Source organism: Trichosurus vulpecula, chromosome 8, assembly GCF_011100635.1.
Source record: "Trichosurus vulpecula isolate mTriVul1 chromosome 8, mTriVul1.pri, whole genome shotgun sequence".
NCBI classification, from domain to species: domain Eukaryota; kingdom Metazoa; phylum Chordata; class Mammalia; order Diprotodontia; family Phalangeridae; genus Trichosurus; species Trichosurus vulpecula.
The window spans coordinates 12,147,940-12,164,931 of record NC_050580.1 but is presented as its reverse complement, the minus strand read 5'-3'; the positions used below and the strand labels follow the sequence as shown (position 1 = coordinate 12,164,931).

At 48.1% G+C, this 16,992-nt stretch overlaps 1 protein-coding gene across 1 annotated transcript in view; it reads left to right on the top strand.

Moving 5' to 3' along the window:
• The first annotated feature begins 7,085 nt into the window (after nt 1-7,085).
• Nucleotides 7,086-16,992, top strand: part of STAMBPL1 (STAM binding protein like 1) — a 42,495-nt gene continuing 32,588 nt past the window's right edge. Inside the window, exon 1 of the mRNA XM_036735591.1 lies at nt 7,086-7,512. The gene's annotated coding sequence lies outside the window, so the exon portion shown is untranslated. The remainder of the gene's footprint in view (nt 7,513-16,992) is intronic.

Here is a 16,992-nt window from a genome sequence, read left to right as displayed (position 1 = left end):
ATCTGCTCCTAGCACCATCAATGCTCTCAGCTCCCGATTCCTCTAAATGGGAAGTGGCCACTCCATGGTAGTGGGTGCCTCATGCCCTCCTAAGCTAGAGCACCTCTCTGGTTCTTGAAGCCCCATTTGTTGAGCTGGTGGCAAGGTGCTACCTTCACCAGTTCAGAAATATGGAATCAATGTGTAGCCTCCCAAGAGAGACAGCCCTACCCCCATCATCTCCCTTTCCTCATTCTCCTTCCACAATCAGTGAGAAAGGATAAGGACTGGGAGGCTTCTAGATAGATGGCTTATTATAAGGACTGTGTCCATAAAGAAGCAAGCAACATCTGGGACCAATCTATCCATAATCAATGAGCATTTACTAAGTGCCTGCTACGTACCCTACATTGTACTAGGTATTGTATTCCTAATACAAAGGCAGAAGTGAACAGTTCCTGCCCTTGGGGAGCTTACATTCTGGTAGGGAAGACATCATGTAGATATATAAGTGTATTAAGAATACAAATGAATCAATCAACAAGCATTCATTAGGCACCCACTCTGTTCCAGGCACTGTCCTAGATTCTGGGAAGACAAGAACAGAAGTTTTAATCTCTGCCCTCAAGAAGCTTCCATCAGCCCACACCTACAGGGCTACCTCCCACACCACATCAATCAGGGTGCTGATGCAATTCATGGAGCCCAAGAATTCACTGGGGTTTTTTGCCTTTCCTGCTATCCCATCAACTCTTAGTGTGTCTGAAGTTTATTATAAGCCCTGACTTCTTCACAGGAATCAGCCAAGACTCTTTCAATCTGTGTGTGGGCAGCTAATTTTTTATACCTTTGCATAAAACTTTATATTTATAGCTATTAAATGTCATTTGATTACATTCACTCAATACTTACCCAATCAGGCTCCTTGGGAATCCCAATCCTATCATTAAACGTGCCAGCCACTCCACCCAGCCTTGCGTCATCTGCAAATTTAAGAAGCATGACATCTGTCCCCTTCATCCAGGTCATCAATATAAGTGCTAAAGGACCTCCAGGCAAGCCCAGACTCCTGGGTCCCTCCCCCCAGGCTGGTGTCTTGAACTCATTGAAGCAGCTAGCAATCCTTTGCTTATTTTGTCATTTAAGTTGCCTTTCCATTCCCCATTTCTATTCTGCCCTTCTTTTTACTCGGACATCTTTCAGGGAGCAATTCTTGTGGAGATACAACCTGTAGATTGTCTCTGCTGGTGTAGCAGCCCACCCGCTCTCCCATCCACTGCCCCCACCCCAGCAGCCACAGCTCCCGAAGACTCAGAAAGCTCCAGCAACCAAAGTCCTTGCCCTGCCAAATGGCTAATATTTCATCAGCAGAAATGCCATGAAGGAAGAGGTCTGACCTTTCACTTTGCTGCTGCCCCCTAAAGGACCATGAGGACTTTCCCTCCAAAGCGCAGCTGAAATCCCTTGTATATGGAGTCTTCCCTTATTGGAATGTGAGCTTCTCCTCAGCAGAGACTGTTTCCCGTTTGTATTTTTAGTTCCAGGGCCAAGCACATTCCCTCGCATACAGTAAGTGCTTGATAAATGCTTTTTCTTCCTTTCATTCATTCATTCATCCTCATCTGGAAGTTCCCTATGCCATATCTCCACTCCCTTTCCCTGACCCCTTGCAGTCTGAAGGTCATTTTCCTGGTAGAGAAAATCAACTTGGACCAGGCCATCTCTCTGCCATCTGACTGCAGATCTCTTCCCCCATCCCCGCCACCCCATGAGGATCCAACTATCATTGGGCAGAACCATCGGTGGGCAGGGGCTCTGCAATTGGGTGATGAACCCTGGTTTGCCATTTTTGGAGGGACACTCAGTTGTTAATCCCACCAGGATTGGTTGCTTGGTTGGAACTATGGAATGGTTTGGGTATTTGGTGGAAGCAAGTATTGTTTCAGTTTTTTATTTGTTCCTCCAGTGCTTGGCATAGTAACTGTTTAATAATGACTTTCATTACCATTCTCTTCTTCAGGCCTCAGTTTCCTTCTCAGTAAAATATGGAAATTGACCTCTAAGGTCCTTTCCAGCTCTATGCGTGACTACAGGAATTGTAAGGCCTCTCCCAGCTCTAAATGTCCGGTCTGGTGCAATGGTTGGGGGAGGGGAAGGGAGGAGAGGTTCTAGTGAAGTGTCCTGCCTATTTACTAGAGCTGGAGGTATATATCCAAAAGCCTTCGTGGCCAGGCCATTTGTGTTACTGTAAGTGTTGGGAGAAAATGGGGATTTGAGTATCCAGCCTTCCTTCCATGGGTTTGTATGGTTGGCTCCCTGAGGAAGAATGATAAAAGATGGCCATTTACCATTGGCTGTAGGCTTTGTCTATCAGGGCCACTTTGCCAATAGGAGTACTGGTCCAGGACAACTCAAAGAAACCATGCCATCTGGAGGTAGGAAGGCCAAAGTCCAGAGAGCTGCTTGTTTGGGCCTGGTGGTAAAAATCCATGGAGCCATGAGCTGGCAATGAATGGCCTTTCCCCCTCAGAACCCAAGGAACATTCAGCTCTCAATTCTCGAATGCAACTATTAAAAAAAAAAGCTTGCATTGTAATTGTGTATGTGTGTGCGTGCGTGCGTGTGTGTGTGTGTGTGTGTGTGTGTGTGTGTGTATGCTCTGCCTAGTAGACTAAATGCTCCATGAAGTCAGAAATGTGTCTTAGATTTCGTGCTGTTCCAGGTGCCAAGCACAGGGGGGCAGAGGGAAAGGATAGAGCCTCAAGGAAATGGCCATTTGTAAGCACCCACTATGTCCCAGGTGCAATGCTGGAGCTGGAGATGCCACAAAATGCAAGAAACCTGCCCTCAAGGAGCTCCCAGTCTAGCAGCAGATGCTCTCATCAGAGCCGAGAATTCTCAGGATGGAAAGTCCCTCTACCAATGCAGATGCAAATCAGCAATTCAACTGTGACAGTCCCAGAAAGTGGCCTGGGGCTCTGAGAGATTAGTGACTTACCCAGGGTCACAGAGCTATTATGGGTCAAAGGCAAGTCTTCCTGACTCCAAGGCCATTCCAGAAACCATTGGCAATAGTCAGATACCATCTGTCCTTTTAGGAATCCCCCCTCTGGCCTTCCTGTCACTTTCAGGTCCAGGTCTTTAAGAGGAGAGGAGCCCACAGATCTGGAGGGGAAAACAGAGGCCTGAAGGCAAGATCAGCTAGACTGGTTGCTTATATCACTGACTTGGAGGCCAGGACTCCAAGAGACTATAGCCAGTCTACACCTGAACAAGCATCCCTTCAAAGCATTATCTGTGAGTGGCTATCTGACTCTTTGGGAAGACCCCCATCAAGAAAGACCCCACCTCCTCACAGAGCAGCCAATGTCCTCGGGATAGCTCAGATCATTAGGAGGTTTTCCCTGACACCCAGCGTAAAGCTGCCTGTTTGCAGTTTCTACCTTCTGCACCTAATTCCAAGCAGGCTAATCCCCCTTCCTTGTTGAAGTCCTTCAAACACTTTGAAGACTGCTGTTGTTTATCATGTCCCCTAGCCCATCTCAGACTTACTATCCCCTTCACTGAGGCTGGTGGCTGAGCATGAGCAAATAGCCTATTTGGGCCACCCTGTCTACTGGCTGGTCCTGGGCACCAGACCCACCTTCCCTCCATCTTCCCCACCATTAGGTCACCTACTCGGGACATCTCACCATTTTGGCCCCTTGTTACAGGTGTAGTGACTCCACCATCACTGCCAGAGAAAACCATTTATTATAGAAACATCGATGGATCAGCTCCCCTTTTGTCTTTTTGCCTTTCTTCCAGCTCCATCCTACAAGGAGATGACCTGGCTCCATTAGCTGAGCCCCAAGCCAATCTTTCCATAATGTCACCTTTTACTCCACCTCCCTCACTGTTTTATGAGTCAAGACTATTCCTTACTCCCTGTTTTTTTTTTTTCCTCCGTAAGATTTTGCAAATCAGTTTATATTCTAAATTGATGTGGCCCTGGCTGCTACATCTCTCCACTTGGCAAGGGGATAAGTGTTTGATGGTTGTTGTGGTTTCTGGGTTCTTTTGGCCTCCTTATTCTGGTAATTACTCTACGATAATTAAAACCCACTAGCAAATGGTGATGGTCTCTACTGTTATCTGTTGCTTTATCCATCTCCCATGCTCAGGATCAATATCTCATTAGATTCAGGATGGAGCTGTTTTATATGCTCCTACTTAGAGCCAGAGGAGAACTTAGAGGCTGTCTGGGCAAGTTGCCTAATTTTACAAATGAGGAAACTGAGGAATAAGGTTACTAAGTGACTTACTCAGCATCATATGGATAGTAAAATGGCAAAGCCGAGATTAGAACCCAGACTTCTGACTCAAATCCACGGTTTCCTCCATACCCTGCTACCTTCTTCTTTGAGGTTATGCCAAATCTCCTTATCTTTATTCTTTTCCTACTGCAGTGTTGATTTTGATTATTTTTTTTCTCTAACCAATTAATGGTCTAAGAGCACACAGACTATGGATATCCAATTCATGAACTTATTTTCTGTTTCTTAAGATGTTATCAGTTTCTTTTTTTTTCTGGGAGACGGGAGGTGTTGCCTTGTCCAAGACTTTCCAACTCTGATTTATTCCGGATGGTCTTATTGAATTCTTTGTAGAGTTTCCTTGCCCTTCACCCTTGGCAGTAGATTTTGATGCCTAAGCTACAATTATGTTCATTTAAGACATTCTACCTCCTGCCTCAGCAACCTTCCATAGGCTGCCCCCCTTCCCCTGGTCAACATCCATGTCCAGAATGCACATCTTCACCTCTGTCTCTTAAAATCCATCCCTAGTTTTCTTCAAAGCTCAAATGCCACCTCTTACATGCAGGCTTTCCTGATTTCCCACTGCTGCTAATGCCAACCTCAAAATTACTTGGGATTTATTTTGTGTTACATACAATCACACATCTTTTTCCTCCTCCAAAGAATATTATAGGCTGGGCCCATTTTGTTCTTGTCTTTGCTACTCTGGTGCCTAGAATATTTAATAAATGAATGTTGATTTATCTTTTTAAATGATTCATTAAAAACTTAAGTAATCCACCTTTCTTGGTAAAGATTTAGATTTAAATTAATTAATTGCAATGAATTAAAAAAAACAAACAAACCTTTTCCCTAAATCCCTCTAAGTCTCCAGTAGGATTCTTTGGTTGTCTGCTCATTCTCATTCACTTTTCCTGTCACTCCTGGGAGGCAGCTAGCTGGACATGGATAAGTGGACTTCAAGTCAGGAAGAAAGACTTGAGTTCAAATCTGGCTTCAGATACTTACTGGCTGTGTGACTCTGGACAGGTCACTTAGCTTTTCTCAACAAGTTCCTCACCTGTAAAATGGGAATAGCACCTCCTTCCCAGGAATGTGGTAAGGATTAAATGAGGTGACAGATGTGCAGCACTTTACAGATCTTAAAGTACTATATAAGTGTACTATATAAAAAGTACTGTACAAAATACTTATAATCTGCCTCTGAGTTACTACTACTACTACTGCTGCTGCTGCTGCTGCTGCTACTACTACTACTACTACTACTACTACTACTATGTGGCTAAGTGGTTAGAGCCCTGGGCCTGGAGTCAGGAAGAGTTGAATTCAAATCCAGCCTCCAACTCCAACTAGCTTCAAGACCTTAGGCAACCTCCTTAACTCCTCTAAGCCTCAGTTTCCTAATCTGTAAAATGGAGATAACCTACTTCTCAAGCTTTTTGTGAGATTCAAATGAGATGAAGTGGGCATGGTGCTATACAAATATTATTAATATTATTGATGTCCCCCCCAAAAGAGATCAAAGAAAGAGGAAAAGGACCCATAAAAACAAAAATATTTTAGGAACTCTTTTCGTGGAGGCAAAAAGTTGCCAACTAAAAGTGGTGCCCATCGCTGCCTGAATGGCTGGACAAATTATGGTCTAGGAATGTAACGGGATACTATTTCGTTCTAAGAAATGAGAAAAGGGGTGATTTCAGAGAAATACCGCAAGACTTGTATGAACCGATGCAAAGTGAAAAGAGCAGAACCAGGAGAACAGTTCAATATACAAGAACAACAATGGTGTGAAGATAAACAACTGTGAACCGTTTAAGGTCTCATATCATTGCAGTGACTTCTGGAGGATCCCAGAGGCCTCAGGAACGAACGTTGTTGACACTGCGGACAGCTTGCTCACTCCTTCTCGGGTGGCAGTGAGGAGGCAGCCCCACCGGAGCCCCGCATCCCCAGCTTCTGAGAGGTGATGGATCCCAGATGCAGAATGAGCCACATGGACAGGGTGGGACTTTGTGTTCGCTTGACTGTACTGGTTATCAGGATTTTGTTTTGGTTTTCTCCTTTTAAATTGGGAGGGGTGGGAAGTAGAAAACGTCAGTGCTTGTTCACTGAAAAATAAAATAAGATGAAAAGAGTAAGATTCCATTGTGTCGGTGTAGCACAATTTATTCAACCAATCCCTTGTTCGATTAGTCAATTAATTAACGAGCATTTACTAGGCAGCAGTACTCTTGTACTCCCGGGCCAAGACGGGCCAGGAAATAGGGTCTGGCCCTGAGATTTCAAAATGCAGGAAGCAGGCAGATCCCTCCACCGATGCAGGCTGGCGCTCTCTTCTCTGCGATGGGCAGTCTTGGAGAGTCGCCAGGAGCCCCAAGACCGTAAGTCACTAGCCTAAGGTCACACAGTCAGTGTGTCGGAAGCAGAGCAGGAACCCAGGGCAGGTCTCCCTGGCTGGGAAAACAGCTCTCCAGCCCCGGCCACAATGAGCTTGCATCCTCTGGGATCCAGCGAGGTCGCTTCCTGTTTTCTGCCAGGACGGATCAAGCCTTGGGAACAGCCTTGCTCTTGCCTAGCTCTCGGATCCCCCCTCGGAGCCCATCCCAGCAGGGGGAGCTTTACATCCAGGTCACCTTTCTCAACTCCTTGACTACGGCGGGCGCCGCGGAGCCTGACCCTGCGCTCTTGGGAAGGTGCCTCCCTTTACCTGTGCGCGGCTTCAGGATGCTGCTGTGGCAGCCGCGAGAGGAGCAGGAAGAAAAGGAGGAGGCGGGGCGGGGGCGGGGAGGCAGGGGCGGGGGCGGGACTGGGCCGAGGAAGCGCTCGGGCGGGGCCGGGCGGGGGGCCATTGAGTCCTGGGATCCTGTCCGGGAGGGTGCTCCTGGCCGGGCTCTGCAGCAGGTAACCGGCCCAGCTGCTGCCCAGAGGTTCCTGGGAAGGAGACGGGAGCCACAGCAGCCTCAGGAGGCGGAGCAGGAGGCGGGGGCTACCCCGGACGCACGATCGCGATCGGGGAGAGCCAGGGAGGAAGGAGCAGCAACCCGTGGTGAGCCTGCGGCCGGTGGCGGACTGGAAAGGGGAGCCGGCACCCGGCAGCAGGGCAGGCTGGTGAGCGGCTAGGCGCCCCGGGTCTTCCTTTGCTCTGCTTCCCTCCGCGTTTCTTAGATGCCCGGCCGGGAGGCAGGAGACTGGCCCACTGACCCCAACGAGGGATCCTGCGCATCCAGGGCTGCCGGTGAGCAGACGTGTGAGTGTGTGTGTGTGCGTGCGCGCGCTTGCGCGTGTGATTGTGTGTGCGTGTGTGTACGTGTGTCTGGGGTGCGCTTGTTTGCACTTAGGCACGTGTGTCTTTGTACTTGGGCGTGGGGGGGGGCGTCGCTTGCCCCTCTGTGTGTGTGTGTGTGTGTGTGTGTGTGTGTGTGTGCGCGGCTGTCTGGATGCCTTTGTGTCAGCGAGGGCTGGTGCGGCGGTGCGCACCTGCCTAGGTCTCTTGTCCGGGACTTGGGGGAGGGGGGCGGAAGTGTGCGCATTGCTGACAGTTCGCTCACTCCTTCTCGGGTGGCAGCGAGGTGCCCAGGTACCTGAGGAGGACTTCCCTCCGGAGCCCCGCATCCCCAGCAGGCAGGAGCCCCGGGGGAAACTTCCCCAACCCCTTACCTCCAAACACCTGGGATAGGGGAGGAAAGCTAGGCAGCCCGAGAAAGGGCAAGGGACTCGCTCAAGGTCACCCACGCACCAAGCGAGGAACGTGGAAGCCAGGCCCTCGAACTCCCAAGGCCGCGCACAGCGGTGATCTGGCCGCTCTTGGGATGGAAGGAAGTGAGCTTTGGCCCCTTAGGGAAGACGGGCGGAATTGACCGTGAGCTACGAGTAGTGAGCGAGCAGCTGTTGGTGATCCTCAGAGGATGATCTGGGCCAGGTGGGGTCTGGTGTCCACACACACACACACACACACACACACACACACACACACACTGCCACTCAGCCCACTCTGGACCAGCTCGGATTTGTGTATGTGTGTGAGAGAGTGTGCACTGGAGCGTGTGTGTGTGTGTGTGTGTGTGTGTGTGAGAGAGAGAGAGAGAGAGAGAGAGAGAGAGAGAGAGAGAGAGAGAGAGAGAGAATATGTGTGTGTGAGTTGGGGGGAGGAGGAAGGAAGAAGAAATCCCTGGGCTCAGTTGGCCAAGCTGTTCTGAACCATTCTCCAAGGCTCCTCCTGCTCGTGATCAATAATTTAAACAATAAACGAGCGCCATCAGGGCTGGTCTGCTCAGAGACGCTGGAAGAGTAGTCACTGTGGGAGTTTCTCCAGGCACAGAAATTACCCTGACTGCTGTTGCCTTACATTCAAATTCCTCAACCCTAGAGGATTAAAAAAACACAACTCTATGCTTTTAATATTTTATTAGTACAGAATAACAGGGTGAGACAGCCTGTCCTCCTGGGGTCATCATTGTTAAGAGTTGGCAGGAGCCCAGTCCAAACCCCACCCACATTGTATAGATGGACAAACAGAATTCTGTAGAGGCTTGTGACTTGCCTAAGGTCATACAATCCAACATTCTGGGGAAATGCTGCAAGTTCCAGAGAAAGAAGGCAATGTGGAGAATGACCTTATGCAGTCAACAGAATTGTTATTTTGAAAAGTGAGCACTCTGATTGCCAAAGCCTGTCATTGACAGTGAAACTGAATGATGTCAGGGCAGGAGGGTTTTTTTTTCTAGATCTAGCCGATCACTGAATGTTCCTGGTCACACTGGCCATAACCCTGGGTCCAGGGCCTTCCTATTATGGGAGGAGAGCTCCCAGCAGAATAAACAGATGGCCAAGGATTTTTGCTGAGCTTTTCTTCTCAAAGTTTTGTGGGAAGTTTTGGTTTTTTTTAAATACAACTTTACCATATCCTTTACTTGTCTCTCTTTGTTTTCATTTCCATTTCTTGTGCCCAAGTATATCAGCTTCTCCCTTGCTGTCATATTCTATCTCCTTTTCCCATCTTTCTCCTCTCCTCTCCTCCCTCCTCCTCTCAGTCTGCCTTTTCCTTCCAATCTCATAAACCTGTTCTCTCCTCTTTCCCTCCCTCTTTCTTCTCGTCTCTCCTCTCCTTTTCTTTCTCCATCCTTTTCTATCTTTTCTGGGGCCTTGGAGTCACTTACCAATTGAACATTCCCAGCCAGGATGCTAAATTTAGCTCCCACAATTACACCCTGGGACCGTAACATCATAGAATCTTGGAGCTGGAATTGACCTTAGGCATGATAGCCCTCATTTGGAAGATGAGAAACCTGAGGCCCAGAGATGCAAGGGGGCTAAGAACCCAGGTCTCCTAATCCCCAGCGCAGGCCTTTATCCTAAGGACAATGATCTTGTTTTCAGGTTTCTGGACTTATTTCACTTGGCATCCCCTCCCCCTTTCCTCTAACCTCACAAGCTAGGGCATTATAAGCATTTACTTCAGACAGATTCTCTTCCAGACACATCCCTTTGCCCAGCAGATCATTTGACAGACAAGATCATTGAGGCTCAGAGAGAGGGGGTGACCTACCTAAGGTCACACAGCCACAATGGAAGAACTGAAGCTTTGGAGCAAGAATGCACCTTGGAGAGCTCCTAGGCCAAATGCCTTACTCAGAGCCAACTGATGGCCAGAGGTGAAGCCGCCCCCAGGTGGTCAGTGGCAGATTTGGAATTCAGCTCCGTAGTCTCTGCCACCAAAATCAGTGTTCCTTCCTTCTGGTGAGTGTCAGGACCAACACTAGACAGCCTTCTGAGCTGTGCCCTGGAGGCTTTGCCATAGGCAGTGACATACAGTGCCTGGCACGTTGTAGATGCCTAATAAGCATGTATTGACTGACTGTGCAATCCCAGGGATCAGGAATGGAGATTCTGGTGCATTTGTAGACCTGCCACAGGGAAGGGGAGTGTGACTTTGGCCTTTTGGGATAGGTGATGGCCTGGCTTTCTCCTTCCCAGGGTGCTCTAAGGAAGTCCAAAGGAGAGAGAGAAAGGCCTCAAGGTCCATCTAGTCCAAAGCCCTCACTTTATAGATGGAGAAACTGAGGTCCAGGGGATCTAGGTGACTTGCCCAAGGTCATGGAGTGGGATTCGAACCTGGGTCCCCTAACACCAGAGTCAGCCCTCTCCTCTGGAACACACAGCTTTCTTTGTCAGAAGGGATTCTGCTTGGGGAGGCCAGTGAGATGAGCTTGGAGCAGAGTGACCCATTCATTTCCACCCCCAGCCCCACCCCACCCGCCTTGGTCCAGCCACTTATCTAAGAGCCAAGATGCAGATTATTGTTAATATTCTCTGCATAATTATTTCTAAAGTTAAAAATAACCAACTGTGCATTGCTTTGGCCCATCAGTGCAGGTTGCTTAGCGACACGGGTTTGGGGTGAGTCTTGTGCTTTCCTGGTAACCTCTGTGTTTCCTTAGCAGCCCCTTGTGCTGGAGAGAAGCATCCTGGTCCCCCAGGCTTCTGTGAGCTCCTCTAGCTGTCACAAGACTCTAACAATAAGTGGAAAGAGGGGTGGCCTGGGAGTCAGGAGAGACAGGTTCAAATCCTGGCTCTGACACTTCCTAACTATGTGACCTCTCAAGACTCAGTTTCTTCGGAGGGAGAATGGGAATATAATCCCTTTAGATCTAGTTAGAGAATCCTAGGCTGGCCATTGGCAGGGACCTTAGAGACCTTGGGGTCCAACTTCATCGGGTCAGAAAACTGAGCCCCAGAGAAGGTCATCGACTCACCCAAGGCTGCTGTTCTAGTGAGGGGCAGATTGGAACTCAGGTCCTCTCACTTCAAAGTCAGCACGCTTTCTGCCATATGCTGCCTCCCCAAGGTTCTTTAAAGCAGAGGAATTTGTCAAACTAAAAAGGCTGTAGTAACGTGAGAAATTTGTACTCAGTCCACTCCTTTGAAAAGTGGAGTATCACTTGCTTGGAGATGAAGGCCATGGACGTGTTCCTTCCCTTCCCCACTGCCATTGCTGACATCCACATGGGGCATTAGTGCTCTCTGCTTCCATTACCTCATTGGATCCCAAAGTGAGCTTGTGGGGGAGGGGTTACAGGCCCATTTGATAGATGAAGAAAGCAGGGGATGGAGAGTGAGCTGCCCAAGGTCACTCACCTAGTAAGTGTCCAAGCACCATCTCCTGACTCCCAAGCCAGGGCTTTCAGCACTACCTGGAGGGGAGGAGACAGAGGACCTGAGTTCATATCCCTACTCTGCCACTTACAAATTACAACTGGGGGCAAGACATCGACCTTCTCTGGGCCTCAGTTTTCTGACCGATCAGCCTGGAGGTTTGATGGAAGCAGAAATTCAAGAGGAGAAGAGGAAGAATATTTAGGGAAAAGAGCAAAGCCTCGATATGGGATTCAGCCAGTACAAGGGTAGGCTAGATAAGAGGGAAGGTAGACTAGAGTTGACGGTGTGGGCTTAGGAGGGATGGAATGGAGGAGGTTGGATGGGGCTGGGCTCTGGAGAGCCTTGAATGTGAGGAAAGTAAATTTAATTTGATAAGCACAGGGACCCTGTGGTTAGATCTGGAGTGGAGTTTGATGAGGAGGAAAATGAGACTCAAAGGAGAAAAATGACTTGTCCAGGGTCACATAGCTAAGCTTTGGTCCCTACTCCTCATCCAAGCCTCTATAAGAAGATTTAAGATTGTGTTCCTTGGAGAATCACTTTAGATAGCTCAGATTTTTTCTAATTTAAAATTTTTTATTGATCTTTTGTTTCTATATTCCCTTTATTTCAAAGTGCACCCCTCCTCATCCCTTCCCCAGGGAGTCATCTCCTATAACAAAGAATAAAAAGAAAAAGGCACAAACAATTCAGCCAACTAAACCAACATGCCAATCATGCGTGACAGAGTAAGACGTGTGCCACACATGGTCCTCCAGTACTGCCAAGAAGAGATCCTCTTCAGAGCTAGGATTTTAGCCAAACATTTGACCAGATCCCTCATGCTGTTCTCATGGGCAAGATGGCAAGGCGTGGGGGTAGATGACAGTCCATGTAGGTGGTGTTAGAACTGGTTGGATAACTGTAACCCAGGGTAATTTAACTAATGGTTTGCTGTCAGCTTGCAAAGATGTTTCCAGGGGAGTGCTGCAAGGGTCTCTGCTTAGCCCCCTACTGTTTATATCATAGTTATCAATGACTTGGATAAAGGCATAAACATGTCAGGCTTGTTGAGTTTACAGGTGATGAAAAGGCAATTGGGGGATGGGTAATAGAGTCAGTACCCAAAAAGACAAGTCACAGCAGTGCTCTGAATCTAGTATGATGAAATTTCATAGAGATAAATGTCAAGTTTTATACTGCAGTCCAAAAAATCAATTTCACAAATCCCAAGATGGGGAAGGTGTGGCTTCATGGAAGTTGATCTGAAAAATATCTGGAATTGAAGCACAGGCCAAATATGGAGTTAGGTCGTTAGGTGAATTGTTGTGGCAAGGAGGCAGCTGTGGCTTCTCAGACACTCTCCCAGGAGAGCTCACACAAACTGACTGGTCCATCATTGCCAAGAGGCTTCAAGGATGAGCTTGGGGATGGACTGACTGTGTGTACTTTTCAAGGACCAGTCAAGCAAGATATGGAAAGGCTTCATCACCAACAGGCTGCCCATGATTCCTTGTGTCATGCCCCTGATATTTCAGAGTATTTTAGAACTTGGGAGGTGACCATGCCAGTGGCCTCTGACCCAATCAGAACACATCTGATGTGTCATATTGAATTCTGGATGCCACCATTTAAGAAAGGCATTGATAACCTGGCATCATCCAGAAGAGTTCAGCTAGGATGGTTAGGAGCCCTGAAAGCATGGCATGAAGTAACTGTGCAGAGTGAAGTAGATCTCCACCCTGAAAGTCTTCAGGCTGGATGCCCACATGTGATCTTCCTTCTCATCAGACTGGCCTATTTCCTGTTCTATGTGTGGAACATTCAAAAACCTTCATTTTTAGGTTCTCTAGAATTACTAAGAAACACTATTTCTTTTGCTCTATTTCTTTTGCTCTAAATGCCTTTTCCAAAATTCCTGGAAAAGCCCCCAGGAACTGTCTGCAATAGGTTGAGGTCTAGAAGGCCTTCCTTAGGCATATGGATGAAGGGTGAGAACCAAACACCCCTGAAGTGATTGGAGCCAGTGCCCACTCAAGGGAGTGCTCCTGTTCCCTTGAAAGGGAGGGGCCTTCCTACTTCCATACGGCTCTTCCATTGAGTGCTCCAAAGCAAGAGCCCAAAAGGGGATGAAATGGTGACCTGCTTACTTAATTCTGGAATGTTCACCCAAACTGCACTTATACATATTGTGATTTTTTTTTCTTCGGGGTTCCTATAAATGTTACCTGAGAGAGTCATATCTTAGGGAATTGGATTCTATGCCAATTTGGGCATCCCTCTCTCTCCATGCTAAAAAAAAACTTGGATATTTTATTAATATTAAATTAAATAAAGGTGTTTCCACCAGACTTGAGCCTAAAATGCAGTATGCAGTATTGTATTAATACTTTTCTTCACCCCCTGAATACCACATTCTACCTGCCATCTCTGGTCTTATGCCCAGGCTGTGCCCCATGCCAGATGCACATCCTCTTCTCCTCTGGCTGTTAGAATCCCAGCTGTCTTCAAGTACAGCCCAGGTGCCTCATGGTAGGTGGGGCCTTTCTGGATCCTCTCAGGCATCACTACTCTCTCCCTCCTGAAACCACTTTATTTGCATTTTTATTAATCTGTGTCCATATTTTAAAACCCCAGTGGGATATAAACTTCTTGAGGACAAGGATGGCTTTGTTTTGGTTTTCATATCTCCAGCACCCAGCATGACTCACTTTGTGCATAGTATGTGCTTACTAAATGTATTTTGAATTAATGGATGTAGTAGAGGGGATTTCTGTTCTGGGATAGGTCAAAGTAGCAGTCCCTCCCAACCCTGAGGCAGGGGGTGACCTTGAACAGAGTGACACCCAAAGCTGGACCACTGGAGCACTCTTCCTGTCCATGACTGCCGACCCCAGACAGGAAGTGAGTCTGGGGGACTCACGAGCTCCCTCATGATTCACCTTGTTGTATCCCTGACCAGATGTGCTAGGAGGACCAATGGTCAAGTGTATCTCACTGGTATGGGAAGGAAGGAAGAGAGATGGTAATGAGGGGGACCGCTTGGAGCTGCCTCAAACTGACCTGAGAGCACGTGGGGAAAGCCTGTTCCCTCCACCAGAAAGTATGGCCTTCCAAGGCAGGGATGGTTTTATTTTTTGTCTTTGGACCCCCGGCACCTGCCAATGGGCCTGGAACATGGTAGGCACCTAAAACATTTTATGGAATCGGTTTGATTGGTTTAGGGGAGAGAGACTGGAGCAGAGGGAGGAATGAGTTCAAGTTTGGACATAAAATCAGAGATTTGGAACTAGAAGGAACATCGAAGCTCATCTCATTTGACCCCTTTCAGTTTTACTTATGTGTATTTGCTTTTGTCTTAATGGCTGGCACTTTAGATACCCGCTTGTTTTTTAATTCTTTACACATTTATTTATACAAAAGTGGTTTGACACATACATTTTATGGATGAGAAAACCAAGGCTGATGGAAGTTACCCAAAGTCACACAGGTAGTGAGCATCAGAATTGTCATTCAGTCATATCCAACTCTTTATAGGGGTTCTCTTGGCAAAGATTCTGGGGCAGTTTGTCATTTTTTCGGCTCATTTTACAGATGAGGAAACTGAGGCAAACAGGGTGAAGTGATTTGCCCAGGGTCACACATCTAGTAAGTGTAAGTGTCTGAGGCTGGATTTGAACTCAGGTCTTTCTGGCTCCAGGCCTGGCACTCTATCCACTCTGCCACCAAGCTGCCCATCAGAGGCAAGATTTGAACCCATGTCCTCTGACTCCAGAACCAAAGCTTATTCATACAAACTTCATGATTCCCCCAGAGCTGTTAACAGACTATGAGCTCACCCAGCCAGATTCCTCCTCAAGATTTTCTTGCTAATCCTATCTCTTTAATGTGGCTAAAGTTGTAGTTTTCCTACCAAAAGTTTCCTGTCTATGAGAATGTTCAGATAGCAATCAGACTTCCGCTTCACAGTGTGCAAGCCCTTTCCCAAACATGATCTCAAAGGACTTTGTCCTCTGAAGAACCCTGTGAGGGAGGAAGGTGGGTGTTACCCTCATTTTACAGATGAGAACTCTGAGGCCCAGTAAGGTTATGGGGCTTGCACACAGTAGCAGTAGCAGCATTGGCATTTGAACCCCTGGTTTGCCCCTCCCAATCTAGGCTGGAAGAATCCCAGGATAGAAAGGGCCTCGGAGGCTGCCTCGTGTATCCAGTATGTCAGGAGACCCTCTGCTACATACCCAGCCAGGTAGTCCAGCCTTTGCCTCCAGACTCTCAGTGATGGGGAAGCCATGAGCCCCACAGGCAGCCCACCCCACTCTGGGACAGCTCAGTACTCAGAAGACTTTCTTGGCTTCAAGTCTGAATGGATCTCTCTGCATTCTCCCCCATCGGCCCTGGCTCTTTCCTCTGGGCCACAAAGCTCCAGTAGGGTCCCTCTTCCTCATGGCAACTCCTGAAAGGTTCAGAGCCAGCAAGCAGCCCCCTCCTGCCTTCTCTTCTCCACTGAGGCATCCCCAGGCCTGCCTCAGACCCTCCGGACACGTTCTCCTTCTGGTGAAAATGGAGAAACTTTCTTATGTGAGGCCACTGGGAGGGCTCCTCCTCCCTCGCACATGCTGGCCAGCCACAGGGAGTCAGTCGCACGCCCTTTCCATTAGCCCTGCTGGTTGATGTGCTGGGCACCAGGCCCCCCTCCGCATTATTTGATTGGACCGTCTCCACTAATTCTGAAACAGGAGATCTGCTGTTAGTCATTTTTCATTGACCTTCCTCATGACCGGGCAGAGTGGGGGGAATCTTCCTGCTTGTTTTGTCCCCACGAGATTCTGGAGAGAACCAGCACCCACTTTCTCTCTGTCTCTTTTTCCCTTCCTTATCTCTCCTCCCCCATCTCTCTCTCCCCCTCCCTCTTTCTCTCTTTCTCTCCCCTTCTCCATCTCTTTGTCTCTGCCTCTCCTTCTCCTTTCTCCTCCCCCGTCTCTCTTCCACTCTGCTTCCCATCTCTGTCTCTCTCCCACCTTTCTCTTTTTCTCTCTCCCTAATCATCTCTCTGTCTCTGTCTTTATCTCTTCTCTCTCTCTTTCTCCTGTCTCTTCTCTTGCTCCCTTTTTCTTCTTCCCTTTCTCTGTCTCTGTTTCTCTTTCTCTTTCTGCCTGTCTCTTTGTCTCTCTCTCTGTCTTTCTGCTCTGTCTCTTTTTCTGTCTCTCCTTTTACTTTCCCCTCCCCTGTCTCTCTTCCACCCTGCTTCCCGTCTCTGTCTCTCCACCACCTTTCTCTCTTTCTCTTTCTCCCTAGTCATCTCTCTGTCTCTGTCTTTATCTCTTCTCTCTCTCCTGCATCTTTCCTCCTCCTCTTGTCTCTATCTCTCCTCCTACCTCCCTTTTTCTTCTCTCCCCTCCATCTCTGTCTGCTTCTGTCTCTTCTCTCTCTCTCTTTCCCCTGTCTCTCCTCCTGCCCCCTTTTCCTTCTTCCCCTTCTGTCTCTGTCTCTCTGTTTCTCTCTCTGCCTATGTCTCTGTCTGTCTCTGCCTATATGTCTCTGTCTCTGTCCCTCTGTGTCTCAGTCTCTGTATCTCTGTGTC